Source organism: Diaphorina citri, unplaced genomic scaffold (genome assembly GCF_000475195.1).
Source record: "Diaphorina citri unplaced genomic scaffold, Diaci psyllid genome assembly version 1.1 scaffold331, whole genome shotgun sequence".
NCBI lineage: Eukaryota > Metazoa > Arthropoda > Insecta > Hemiptera > Psyllidae > Diaphorina > Diaphorina citri.
The window spans coordinates 112,765-125,043 of record NW_007377766.1 but is presented as its reverse complement, the minus strand read 5'-3'; the positions used below and the strand labels follow the sequence as shown (position 1 = coordinate 125,043).

Sequence of the window (12,279 nt, the reverse complement as noted above, 5' to 3'; positions counted from 1 at the left end):
AATATTAAATATCATTTGATCCAAGGTACGCCAAAACAACTCAGGGAAGTGGTAAAAAATCCAATCTCAATGATAACAATAAAATTAGGGAGGTCCATCAAAGAAGGTCCATTTTCCATACTCTTTTCTATTGAAAAAAAGTCTCTCCTTTAACAGACCTCCTCAATCACTTTTTCAAAGTCCATGCATAAATATTAAATATCATTTGATCCAAGGTACGCCAAAACAACTCAGGGAAGTGGTAAAAAATCCAATCTCAATGATAACAGAGGGCGCCGAAGGTTCGGACGGTTTGGGGCGAAATATTGGCAACGCTACAAGAACAAGGCGCATGATAAGGATTGAGCAATATGATCGGTCCATCAAAGAAGGTCCATTTTCCATACTCTTTTCTATTGAAAAAAAGTCTCTCCTTTAACAGACCTCCTCAATCACTTTTTCAAACTGCATTTTACAAAGTGGACTTGAATGTTTGAGCCGCTGCGGTATGCATTGCACCGAGCCGCATCTCACACGTCATAATTCAATAAGACCTATAAATACATTATCATAATGGTGATGGACAGCCATAAGTCATCCTATTTATGAGCCCAGTGTGTTGGGGGCTATCATCAACAAATTAGTAAAACCTTAAACTCCTCAGCTCCGTAATAGCTTCGAGCTTTAAACTTTATCCCCCTATTAATTTGTTCTAAAGGTTCTCCTTGTACATCTGTCTTCGAAGTCCGTTCACTTCTGGAGTTCGGATGACTTTGAGTTTCTGATTTCAGTTGGGTTTAACGCACGTCTTTGGTGGGACGTGCCTTTTGAACGGTTGGAAATAATTAGTTTCACCAAGGTTTTTTCCATACTGAGCAAAACATTCCACTTGGTCGTTTTTCTTTTCTTTTGTTGGCTCTTTTAATCTACCGATTTTACACATTTCCCGATTTTATTTTTACTTGATGTCACAGTCGTAGTTTGGTGTTCTCACCATGCTTTGCAAGGTCTTTCGAGTGATGTATAGGGATTATGGATGATTTGTTACAGCCATTTTCGACCCACATACTTTCTACGTTGATCGTCCGTGGCACAAGTACCTACGTATAATTTTATTGGTGACATTCCAAAGTGGTTTTACTGGGTGTCTTTCCACCTTCTCGTTGCCATCAATAGTTGATTTATCTGACTTTTGAACGGTTGGAAATAATTAGTTTCACCAAGGTTTTTTCCATACTGAGCAAAACATTCCACTTGGTCGTTTTTCTTTTCTTTTGGTGGCTCTTTTAAGTGATTTTCCACTTTCCCGATTTTATTTTTACTTGATGTCACAGTCGTAGTTTGGTGTTCTCACCATGCTTTGCAAGGTCTTTCGAGTGATGCATAGGGATTATGGATGATTTGTTACAGCCATTTTCGACCCACATAGTTTCTACGTGTGTTGATCGTCCGTGGCACAAGTACCTACGTACATATAATTTAATTGGTGACATTCCAAAGTGGTTTTACTGGGTGTCTTTCCACCTTCTCGTTGCCATCAATAGTTGATTTATCTGTGAAAGAGCACCACTGCACCATACGTCAGCACAATTTGTGACCCGTTGGTCTGAAAAGGAAATTGGTAATAAAATTAGAAGAACCTCATAAATGTGAGGTGTTGTGCATGATGTAGAAAAGTGTAAACACTGTAATTACATTAATAACACTTTGTACGGTTATACACATCCAGGGTGTGAACACAAGGAGACCTCGGTTCAATTTTTCTCCTGCACTGTTTTCCTTGGCGAAAGTAGGTAATAGTACCTGTTTTCAAAATTTCACATAATTTCCGGTTATCTAATTCAAATAATTTATATTCCAATTGCTGGACATTAATTTGTTAATTCCTCTTAAGGTCGGTCACTCACGCTCTGACTGCCTGATAGCCCTAGGTCTGACTGTCTGATAGCCCTAGGTCTGACAGACAGTCGAGTCGTAGCGTGAGTGGTGGAAAAAGCTTCTGACTTCATATCGTCTAGCATCTGAGAGACATAGGTTGGAAACCACACACGTTCTAGCGAACGTGAGTCTGTCAGACAATTGGAGCATTAGTGGCCGGTATAAAATTGGACATTTGATTTAATGAGAAAGCTGCTGGTTGAAGTATTTTTCTTCAAGACGTGTTATTTCAGTGTCCTTTTTGTTTGTTGCCGTAGCTTTGATAATAAAGCATTGTTTTTTTTATATAATTAAAGCTAGGCACTGTGTGATTTCAAAATAACTCAAGTTCCCGTAGATCCCCAATTTTCTGGACAAACTCTTTTTTTCATTAGAAGGTAAATTTAACTGGTTCCGAACAAATAAAGAAAACTGGTCTTTCGGAACTAGTTCCGGGTTTCGGCTTACCTTTTGTTTCAATGTGAAACACGCCAAAAAAAACTGACATGACGCTTGAAAAAAATTACCAACTGACCAATTCATCAAGGGAACTCTGTCGAAACAAAGAAAAGAGGTAGATGAAAATTTTGAAACAAGAGAAAAAAAAATCTAAGGAAACCAGTCACAATATGATTATACCTCGGGTCGAATGTTGAATTTTCTTTTAACACAACACCCAGGCCAATATGTTTAGCCAAAGCACGTGCAGAAGACTTATTAAGCTAGCTGCTCGAATGCTACCTCCTAGAATGATGAATGAAAAACTGTCTTCTGTATTTTGGTTAGCCTTACGAAAATATCAAACAAAAGATAGGTCAAATTTTACATCAAGTATGGACAAACTCAAGACAATTCAACTACACCTAAGCTTTATTGTCATGATACAAAATGTTCCCCAAACTATGAAATCAATTGATTAAAAGAAGTAAGCACTCTGGATTATTCTGGAATGAAAACCCAAGTTTAAATTGCAGATATACATACATTATACAATCAGAAGTACAAGACACAGAAGAAAAACCTGAAGACTGTCGTCTGTTTCACGGTAATTTAGCGTGAAATATTATCTTTCCAATTAAATTCTCCAACTTAATAGGTAGGAACAATACTTGGGTTATAAACTACGTTCAAGCAAGTCACACTGACAAGACACAGAAGAAAAACCTGAAGACTGTCGTCTGTTTCACGGTAATTTAGCGTGAAATATTATCTTTCCAATTAAATTCTCCAACATAATAGGTAGGAACAATTCTTGGGTTATAAACTACGTTCAAGCAAGTCACACTACCTTAAACAAACAATGTTTTGAGTCAAACACACATTAATGTCTTCGAATAGGTTTTTGGGTGCGTTTTAATTTCCTTCTTCTATGAATTTTTTATTCAAATTTGAAAACAATGTTTTGAGTCAAACACACATTAATGTCTTCGAATAGGTTTTTGGGTGCGTTTTAATTTCCTTCTTCTATGAATTTTTTATTTTTGTGACATGCACTGTTAGTTAATGTAATCGCCTCTTCTTATGATTTCATTATTTGTACTTGAACAACGTCAACCTTGTATACAGGGTTCAGCTTGGCATCTGTTTTGGCTGAAATTGGTCGCTTTGTTATTACTTATTACTCATGCTCTCATAGGTGTTTGTTAAGTTCTCCCTCGAAGCATCAAGCATCCAATCAAATCATCCAGAGATGTTGGCACAACTGCATTGCGGCATCAAATTGGTACACTTTGAACAAAAATAAACGAATAACAGTTAAACTTGAAATGCTAGTCCAAAAAAGAGCTCTCCATTAGCTGGCAAGAAGTAGACCAATAAAACTATAAGACTGTTGTATCTTCTAAAAGGGATATTCTGAAATATACCCAATAGGTATTACCTAAGGATAGCATTTTCAGGCAGAGTGGCTACAACAAAGCTTTCCTCAAATATGCCTACAAGTATAGCTTTGTAACTTCCTGGAAAAGAATCGTCCAGACCCTGTCAAGACAATTCACCGAGTGCTGTTTATAATCAGAAGCAATTGATGCGGTATTATTGGGCCCAACCTATTCGTCAGGTTTGGTTGATTTTCTAATACATTTCGGGTTCAAGTTCCTTTTTCTTTGGCGTACACTACACGTTCAATATTAATAGCTTCCTTCGTGTGTGCCTCTTTCATTTCCTTTACTTGTGTTTTTATCTTCATTTATCTAAGGTTGAGTGGTTTAATGAGTCACCGAGTTTAGTCTGTTCTGGTCCTCCATAGACAACCTGTTGCTATTTCTTATTAGTTTTTAATCAATGATTCAGTGGTTGGTTTTTAGGGGGTCTTCAGCTCCTGACCCTTGTGTTAAACGTTGATGGGGTTGAATGACCACTGGTACTACCCGCGAAGGCACAACCAGGTTTGCAATCAACCTGTTATCTTGTTGAGGGAGAAAATACCCACGTAAATTGGTTAATAGTAAATACCTTTATTAGAATCAAACATACTTTCAAAACATATTATTTACAAACGTATTAGATGTGTTCTTAATTACGTTGTGTAGATACAGTGAATATTGTGTTAACATGAAATACTATGTACCTCATCAATGAGTTTTGAGCTTTTCTCATCACAGTTCTATGAATAGTGACCTAGTTCTTCAATCTATTATTGGAAAAGATGCAGTATCATCTGTCATCAAAGCAGCTCACAATCTACATAGAAAGACATCGAAAGATAAATGAAGGCTACGAATACCCAGAGTCCTTCTGTCCTCAGAATTTATTGTTCGTTCGTACTGCAAGTACATAAGTGGATAAGTAGAAAAAAGTATTTTTCTATACGTAATTGAGAACCTATTCAGTAACAAACGATATATTACTGCTGCATTTAATTTCATCAGAGAAGATTATCTGGGTGAACCCTTGATGAGCACCAGGGCTATTTTAAAAGAGACCATAAGAGGATCTTCGCAACTAACAAACTTAGAATAAATTAAGTAAAATTGAAAAGAAGGAAATCGGAAACAACACTAAAATGATGACGGCATTGAAAAAATCATAAAGAAGGCTAAAAGGCTGTGCCAAGATTAAGCAAAGCTGCAAATCTAATGAATAAAATTGAACAGGGACGTCAATGATTAAAAAGACAACAAACACAAATGAATGAACGGTTCCAGAAAAGGAAATGCAGCCCAAATGCAACATTATAAAACCAATAAAATTAAAGCTAATTGATCGACCTTTTGTCATAGGGATCTGAATGAAATGAAAAGTGAAAAGAAAATGTGCTCGGAAAAGGGATGTTAAAAAATCAGCTTCAAAGAAAGGTCATAGGGATCTGAATGAAATGAAAAGTGAAAAGAAAATGTGCTCGGAAAAGGGATGTTAAAAAATCAGCTTCAAAGAAAGGTTTTTTTCTACGGAAACATCACTTCTTTCAGAAATCAAAGAAAACAGTGGAGCTTCTTGGATTTGTAAGAAAAGGGGGCACACACACAAAGTACCGGATGTGTAGTAGTAATAGTGTTATGCTGCCTTGTGTACTGTACGAATTCTAATTCGGAAGTTGGTAGTTTCTTTCTTTTCAAAGGAGTTGAAGCCTGCACCACGCCCCCTCAGATAATATTTCTGGACACGTTTTGGGCACGTGGAATTGCTTTCATCTTTTTACGATTGTTTTATTTGTGTGGTTGACAGTGGTTGTGATGTGTAACGGTTCAATTTCATAATGGGGGCAGCACGCTCCTCAAGGAAACAGCTGATGTTATCTTACGAAAAGGAAAATGTGTCACCAAGAACAGCTGATAGTCAAGATCCAAAAGGGAACAATCCGAAATCTTTTTTGTGTGCTTAATCATTTGATCTTTTGTTGGCTGTGATTGTTTGATGTTTCTTTAGCATGTCCATGTGACGGTTTTGTAACTTGTTTTCTTGTTGAACTACAACCTACAACTCCAAAGGTCTACCTTGAAACTCACGGGGTGAAAGTAATTGTAGAGATGCCTTTTGAAACTTTAAATAATATGACATGTGAGTTACTTAGCTAAAGTTTCGCTACCGAGTCCAATGTTAAACTGATGTGCTATGAGACTCCAAGTCCTCTTTCGGCAAAACTAAACAAAGCATTTAGAAGTACAAGTAGTAATGCTAACGAAACTTCATTGGAAGAAAATTATTCAGATCATAGGAGTTCAAGAAACACCATATAATACCAGACATACATATTGCACAACACCAGAAAACCGAAACAATTATGGACGAACAACAATTAAGTTTCAAGTACAAAAATTGCTAAATTCAATCCCTAATGAATTAAGGAATATTGAAAAACAAGGAAAGTCGATTTAGAAACTCAACCCCTATGATGTTGATGATGACGGTAAGACAGATCAAGATTGTATTCAAAAGATCTGAGGAGTTTGTTAACAGTTAAAACCGCACACGACAAGATCCGTTGAATCGTTCAGTGATTCATCCTTGAAACCTCTGAAACCGTTTCATGAGTCCCTCCTGTACAGACATAAGAAATATTTTGTAATGGTTCTATATCGGAGAAATCCGAGAAACTTGGGTCTTGTAACTCTTATATGTCCTGACGTCTGAAACGATCATTAATATTTTTTGTTTCAATAACAAAACATTTTATTGAATCATTATAATTTTTCAATATTTAATATTTTTTACTTTAATAAGCCATAAAAAAATGTGTGATGTGTGGAGTTAAATAGCTTGTAGGCTTTCTGTGACAATTTCAAGTAGCTTATGTCACCCTCAGCACTCTTCTCAACAACTACAAAAAAATTCATCTATGTAATTCGGTGGAGCCGTTTTCTCGTGTCAGACATACATGATTCAGGAGTCCGTCGGGGTCGTCCAAATCAGATTCCTCATCCAAATCCACAGTTTTGCGCACGCAGATGGAGTTTCAGTCCAGCTTTTGATTTGCACATTTCCCCACAGCGATTTTGGAGTGGATTGACTGGGAGCACCGGGGATAGACTAGGGCTTGCGGTGAGTGTAGGGGATGGGGTTGCGAATGATTAAAAGCCTCTTCTTCTTCTTCTTTTCTAGATTTTTACAGTTATTGTGCAAGTTGTACAAATGCTTTAAGTCGGGACTAGGGAATATTATTATTATTATGCTAGGGAACCAAGTTGGTACAGATATACTCATGAGCTCATTATTACTTTGAGCAATTAGTCAATAAGTTGACATTTTTGTCTGTCCAGTATAGTTCACTCTTCACATTGGAACTAAAGTTCCCATGATAAGTTCCACTGAAGGTTTGAAGAGGTAAACTTTGCCGGAGTTGATTGAATTATTAGTTTGATCTACATTACTATTTACTATGGATACTAATAGGTGATTTGAGTTTATTTATATCAATATCAACTCAATTTATAGCTTATTGCCAGTAATAGGTTAAATAGATACATTAAAGTATTAGACTATTATTTTATTTAGGCGTGTGGACTATTTATTTATGTTAATGCTGTTTGAATGTACAAGTTTAGTGAGATACTCGGACACAGGTATAAAAAACACACAGTCGTAAGTCAGCCCTGGTAACAATATTGAACGTGTACAATAAAACACAGAACGAGCCCATTGGCCACGAGCTAGTGGATGTGAACTTATTATGTCATAACCTAGAGGGCGCCAAAGGTTCGGACGGTTTGGGGCGAAATATTGGCAACGCTACAAGAACAAGGCGCATGATAAGGATTGAGCAATATGATTATACCTCGGGCATGGGTTTTTTTTTTTTTTTTTTTTTTGTGCGAAACTTTCGGACCGAGAAAATAAAAGAGCCAACTTTGAATAATAAGTAAGTATCTGCTGATTTATCTGCCTTGTCAAAACAGAAATCAGAATGGTTTTCTTTGTCCAATGGAACAACACCTTTCATGGTTAATCTTTCTTTGGAGATCATTTTGTTGCTAGTCAGCCAGCAGAATACTGGTACCTTTGGGACAAGATGGAGGAACACCTGAAAAACAAACAAGGCGGTCGTCAATAAAAATAGAGCCTTCAAGGGGTCCTAACAAAGTTTGGAACGAGCGTTATTTGATAGATAGATATAATAGACCACTTGTCAAATTGAACAAACTAACCAAGATATTATGCAATATTTAGTGATTTGGAACATTCGAAGTAAATGATGCAGACAGATTTTGTATTCTCAAATGCTACCGATGTCAAAGTTCAATCTTCCACTAATAGCTACTCTCTGCAATGGTTTCATGCTTTTAGTATCGAATTCCTCACACAATACTCCTTGATTAAGTACTCGGGCTAAAAGATAGTCAACTTATCTGTGGTATAACATAATGTATTATCTGTACAATATGGGTTTCTAGTTGCTGTAGCACAACTCTCCATTTCACATATACCACACTAGTGCGGATGCCCACAGGTGCAAATGGTTGTACATGATCTTACTCCCTATCTGGACTTTACATCTACTCCTTTGTTCGTTATCTCGGGCATTCAATTTGCTAGGGAGAACTACCAGTGCTCTTGCTCTTGAGTTTGATCCGAATGGGAGATTTGATAAGTAACTTGCGTTCACTGTCAGCGGGTCTTTACTGTCTTTTGCCCGAGAAATGGATGAGTGCCTATTAAACATAACAATTTTTTAAAAAAGAAACATTGGCTCGATTAGAATAACGAGTCTGTAACGCTGCATACTAGATGCCCACTCCAGAAGGCACCCCTCATTAGATAGGCAATAATATTCCTCAATATGCTGTTGAATCAACCCAAGAGTACTAACTTGGGAAACTTTCTTCGAAAATTGGGAGAGAGGACAGAAATGATTTGATATGAGGAGCAGATATACCTGGGTCATATGCAGAGAGAGTTCTATTTGAGAGTGTATCAATGTGTAATAGACACATGTACTTATATTAATTGTACGTATATTATAGACTTGGGACTAAAAAGGTTAACATCTCCATCTGTTCAATAAATGTTCAACTGATTTTGGGGTACCCATTTGTACAATACCATTTCAAGAGGGTACAGACCGAGGTGCATGCGGGGGACTGTGTTGTACCACCTGAAACTTGTAAGGGATATTTTTGAAGCCTCTGAAGGGGAGTTTGAACACAGAATAAATAACATTACAGCCCTGGAGATGAATATTTGTTTGAACCAGTGGACGAGGGAGTTGGAAGTCCAATTACTGAGAATTTGATAGTTCAATACATTTTTCATACCTACTTGATTTTCGAGGGGTTCGGAAAAACTAAACGAAAATGAAACCAGGACATAAAAACACAATGGTATTATTTTAGTAAATAGTTAAAGCTTGCATCTACAACAGATTTAAATATCATTATTACCCTTTATTAGGCATGCACTGCTTTTATAACGTTGTGGGAACAATAACTACCCTGCAATTACAGGTAGACCTCCCTCTTTTTGCCTTTTAAGTCATAGGGATCTTGCAAGTGAAAACAGGTGACGTCGCGCGACAATGTCGCGCGATTTTGTCGCACGACAGAGGTCGCGTTGGTGGAAATCCACCTTTAGCTTTAGTCGATTGATTGGGATAGGTACTATTAAGCCTCATTTCCATTAGCCATACACTCGGGTTGTTCAAACGATTCGATGGAACTAAAGGAAGGAATTTTTAATTGTGTTAAGCATATTTAAATGCTTGTCACAAATATCGTTCCCCGATTATTACACCTGGATAAATTTTATGACTTGACTTGGACTCGAACCACCAACCTCCAGGTCCAAAGTCCAACGCGTTAACAACTGCACCACTGAGGTTGGTGAAGTGAATCGATGGAACTACCTTGTATGGATGCACAGATTCATCTCTAAGTAAATCACACACCTGCCTAATGTTGAGGGAGACGCCAAAACATTTTATTGAATCATTATAATTTTTCAATATTTAATATTTTTTACTTTAATAAGCCATAAAAAAATGTGTGATGTGTGGAGTGTGGAGTTAAATAGCTTGTAGGCTTTTTTTAGATTTATTGGACGTGAAGATAATAAATTGTTCACGTTATCCATATACCTATCGCTTTGGTCTTGGAGTATTCTACAGAATCTTGATAGGCATCACATCCATCTTGAGCAGCAGATACTATGGTATTATGTAGCCTTAGTGCACTGATTATGTTTACCAATGAACCAAACAAACTCGTAAACCATGAGAGACCTATAGAGACTTTAGGTCTTTATTATACGAGGAATAGTCAAGAAAAGGAATCATAATGAATGAACGGTTCCAGAAAAGGAAATGCAGCCCAAATGCAACATTATAAAACCAATAAAATTAAAGCTAATTGATCGACCTTTTGCGGAAAACAAGTTGCACTATTTTTCAATACAAACAGTGTTATAGAATGGATTAATCAAGTTACTTAAATATTGTTTCAAGTTAAATAAATATTGTTTCTCGACCCCGAAAGGCACTCGTCATTCTCCCCTGCGCGTTTATTATTGATGGAGGCAGTGGATTTCATCAGCGGGGAAAGTTTAGAAGGCACCTGGTTACCCAATCGGTTTCATATTGAACCCAAACCATGTCGACATGTATTCCGAAGTATTGACATGTGCCCATCAGAATACCCAGCGAGTCGAGATGGTGCACTCAGCGTGGGTTCTCGAGTATTTTGAACGATCATTTAAAATGGAAAAAACAATCAAACCTCTATCAAGAAAAAATCATGATCTGATATTAACTAGGTAAGTTCATCACATTGACGATTCCAGTGCCGTAGTTCAAGATATAAGTTTCCTTCATGAATTTGGACTGTATTGGTAAAACTTACATTAATACGAGTACATTTTTTTCGGTGGACGAGCTATCAAAAACCTCAGCAGCTTCCTGAAGGTTTTTAAAATGCGAATATTCTAGCTTCTGGTAGACTTTCGAAGGTCAATAATTTTACCAATTTGAAAGCTAAATTTCATTATTTATATTAATCAGTAATACATAAATACAACCGAAGTATCGAAGAAGATGAGTATCAGAACTTTTTCAGTCTTTGTCCTCTAGCGCCTTTACCTTTAACAGGTGGTAAGTGATCAAGTGAAAGTGGTCTCCCACAAGGTAGGATTTAAGGATGATTGGTACCATGCCTGCAACTCTCTAAGCCATCGTGATTAATTATTACAAACAAATCGATTAATTACTCCCCGGACAAATACCTACCAGTAGGATCTCTGGTAAGTCCAAACAGATTACAGGAAGATTAGTGTTGTCTAATCCATAAATCTAACGATAGCATGTGATTTAAGTCTTTTAACTTCTTATCCTCTTTACCATTCCCGTTAGATACTTTCTTGGAATAAATTACGAACAATAATCCTCGCCGGTGTCACAGAGAGAGAATTGAAATCATTAATTTGCCTGAGTTACCCCATAATGTTTTCCAACCTGCTAACACACTGTTGCGTGTGTCGTGAACTAATAGTGTCACTGAGGAGATCATTGTTCCAATGAGGAGCCAGAGTAGAATGTACGAGTATTTGCCTCAGTTGTATGTATGTTCATTTATAACTAGTGGTTGACCTGTCCTTTGTACGGGATCAGCGTGGCATAAAAGAGATTTTTCCCAATAAGTCTCAGAATAACTAACTTATGAATTGGGAAGAGCTCCACCTACCAAAATTACTTTTCCTTGCTTTTAATATCAATTTCCGTGTTGAGACCATTTGACCTTGTTCAAATTTTGTCCAAAATTTAGTAACATACTTGGCGTTTTTCTTCCTTTTCATGGATATCTTCAATCAGGTGTTCATGAGTGCAGGTTTGAACCTCTCTCAAAAATCTCGTCACTGCTAGATACGAGTACAATTACTAGATTCATGAGCTAGATAGGATAGATCTTACTTGCCGGACTAGTCAGTGATCATCACAACATTCACAGCGATTACACTCAAGATTAAAAGAGCTCTGAAAATATTTCAGTAAGCAGTGTGCGCTGCGACTATACATGATTGACTGAAATGTGATTTAATGTGGTGCTTTTCTTTTAGATAAAACAATAAAGTGAAATTTAAACACCATTGTTCTATCTTCATGATAACGCCATGGTTACACCTGGGAATTTTTTTATTCTAGCCAGGTGAAATGCTGCTCCTATGTTGTCTAAATTTATGATGAGGGGGTTTAATGAAAATTAAAAACCAGTTGTTTTAAACATTTTTTGCGTCGATTACATGTTTCCCAATCAGTTCAAGTTTTCTTTTTTATCCTATTTCCAAAATTGTCAGTGATGGGTAGGTACTCCATTTTGTAGGAAAAGATCTTTCTTCCGGAATTCAACCTTTTTAGTAACTTTTTTAACATCTTTTTAACCAAAATGAAAAATTGACAAGGATTAAAAGAAGCAAAAAATTATTGCTTGTGGAGTGTGTACCTCTTGAAATTCTTCAGACAGG

At 36.8% G+C, this 12,279-nt stretch overlaps 1 long non-coding RNA gene across 1 annotated transcript; it reads right to left on the bottom strand.

Moving 5' to 3' along the window:
- Window positions 1–1,309: 1,309 nt before the first annotated feature.
- Window positions 1,310–12,017, bottom strand: LOC113466784. The gene is made up of 3 exons (XR_003391076.1): window positions 11,502–12,017; window positions 2,365–2,449; window positions 1,310–1,585 (listed from the first exon to the last, which is right to left on the bottom strand). It is a non-coding gene; the product is annotated as an uncharacterized LOC113466784 (long non-coding RNA).
- Between the last annotated feature and the right edge of the window lie 262 nt (window positions 12,018–12,279).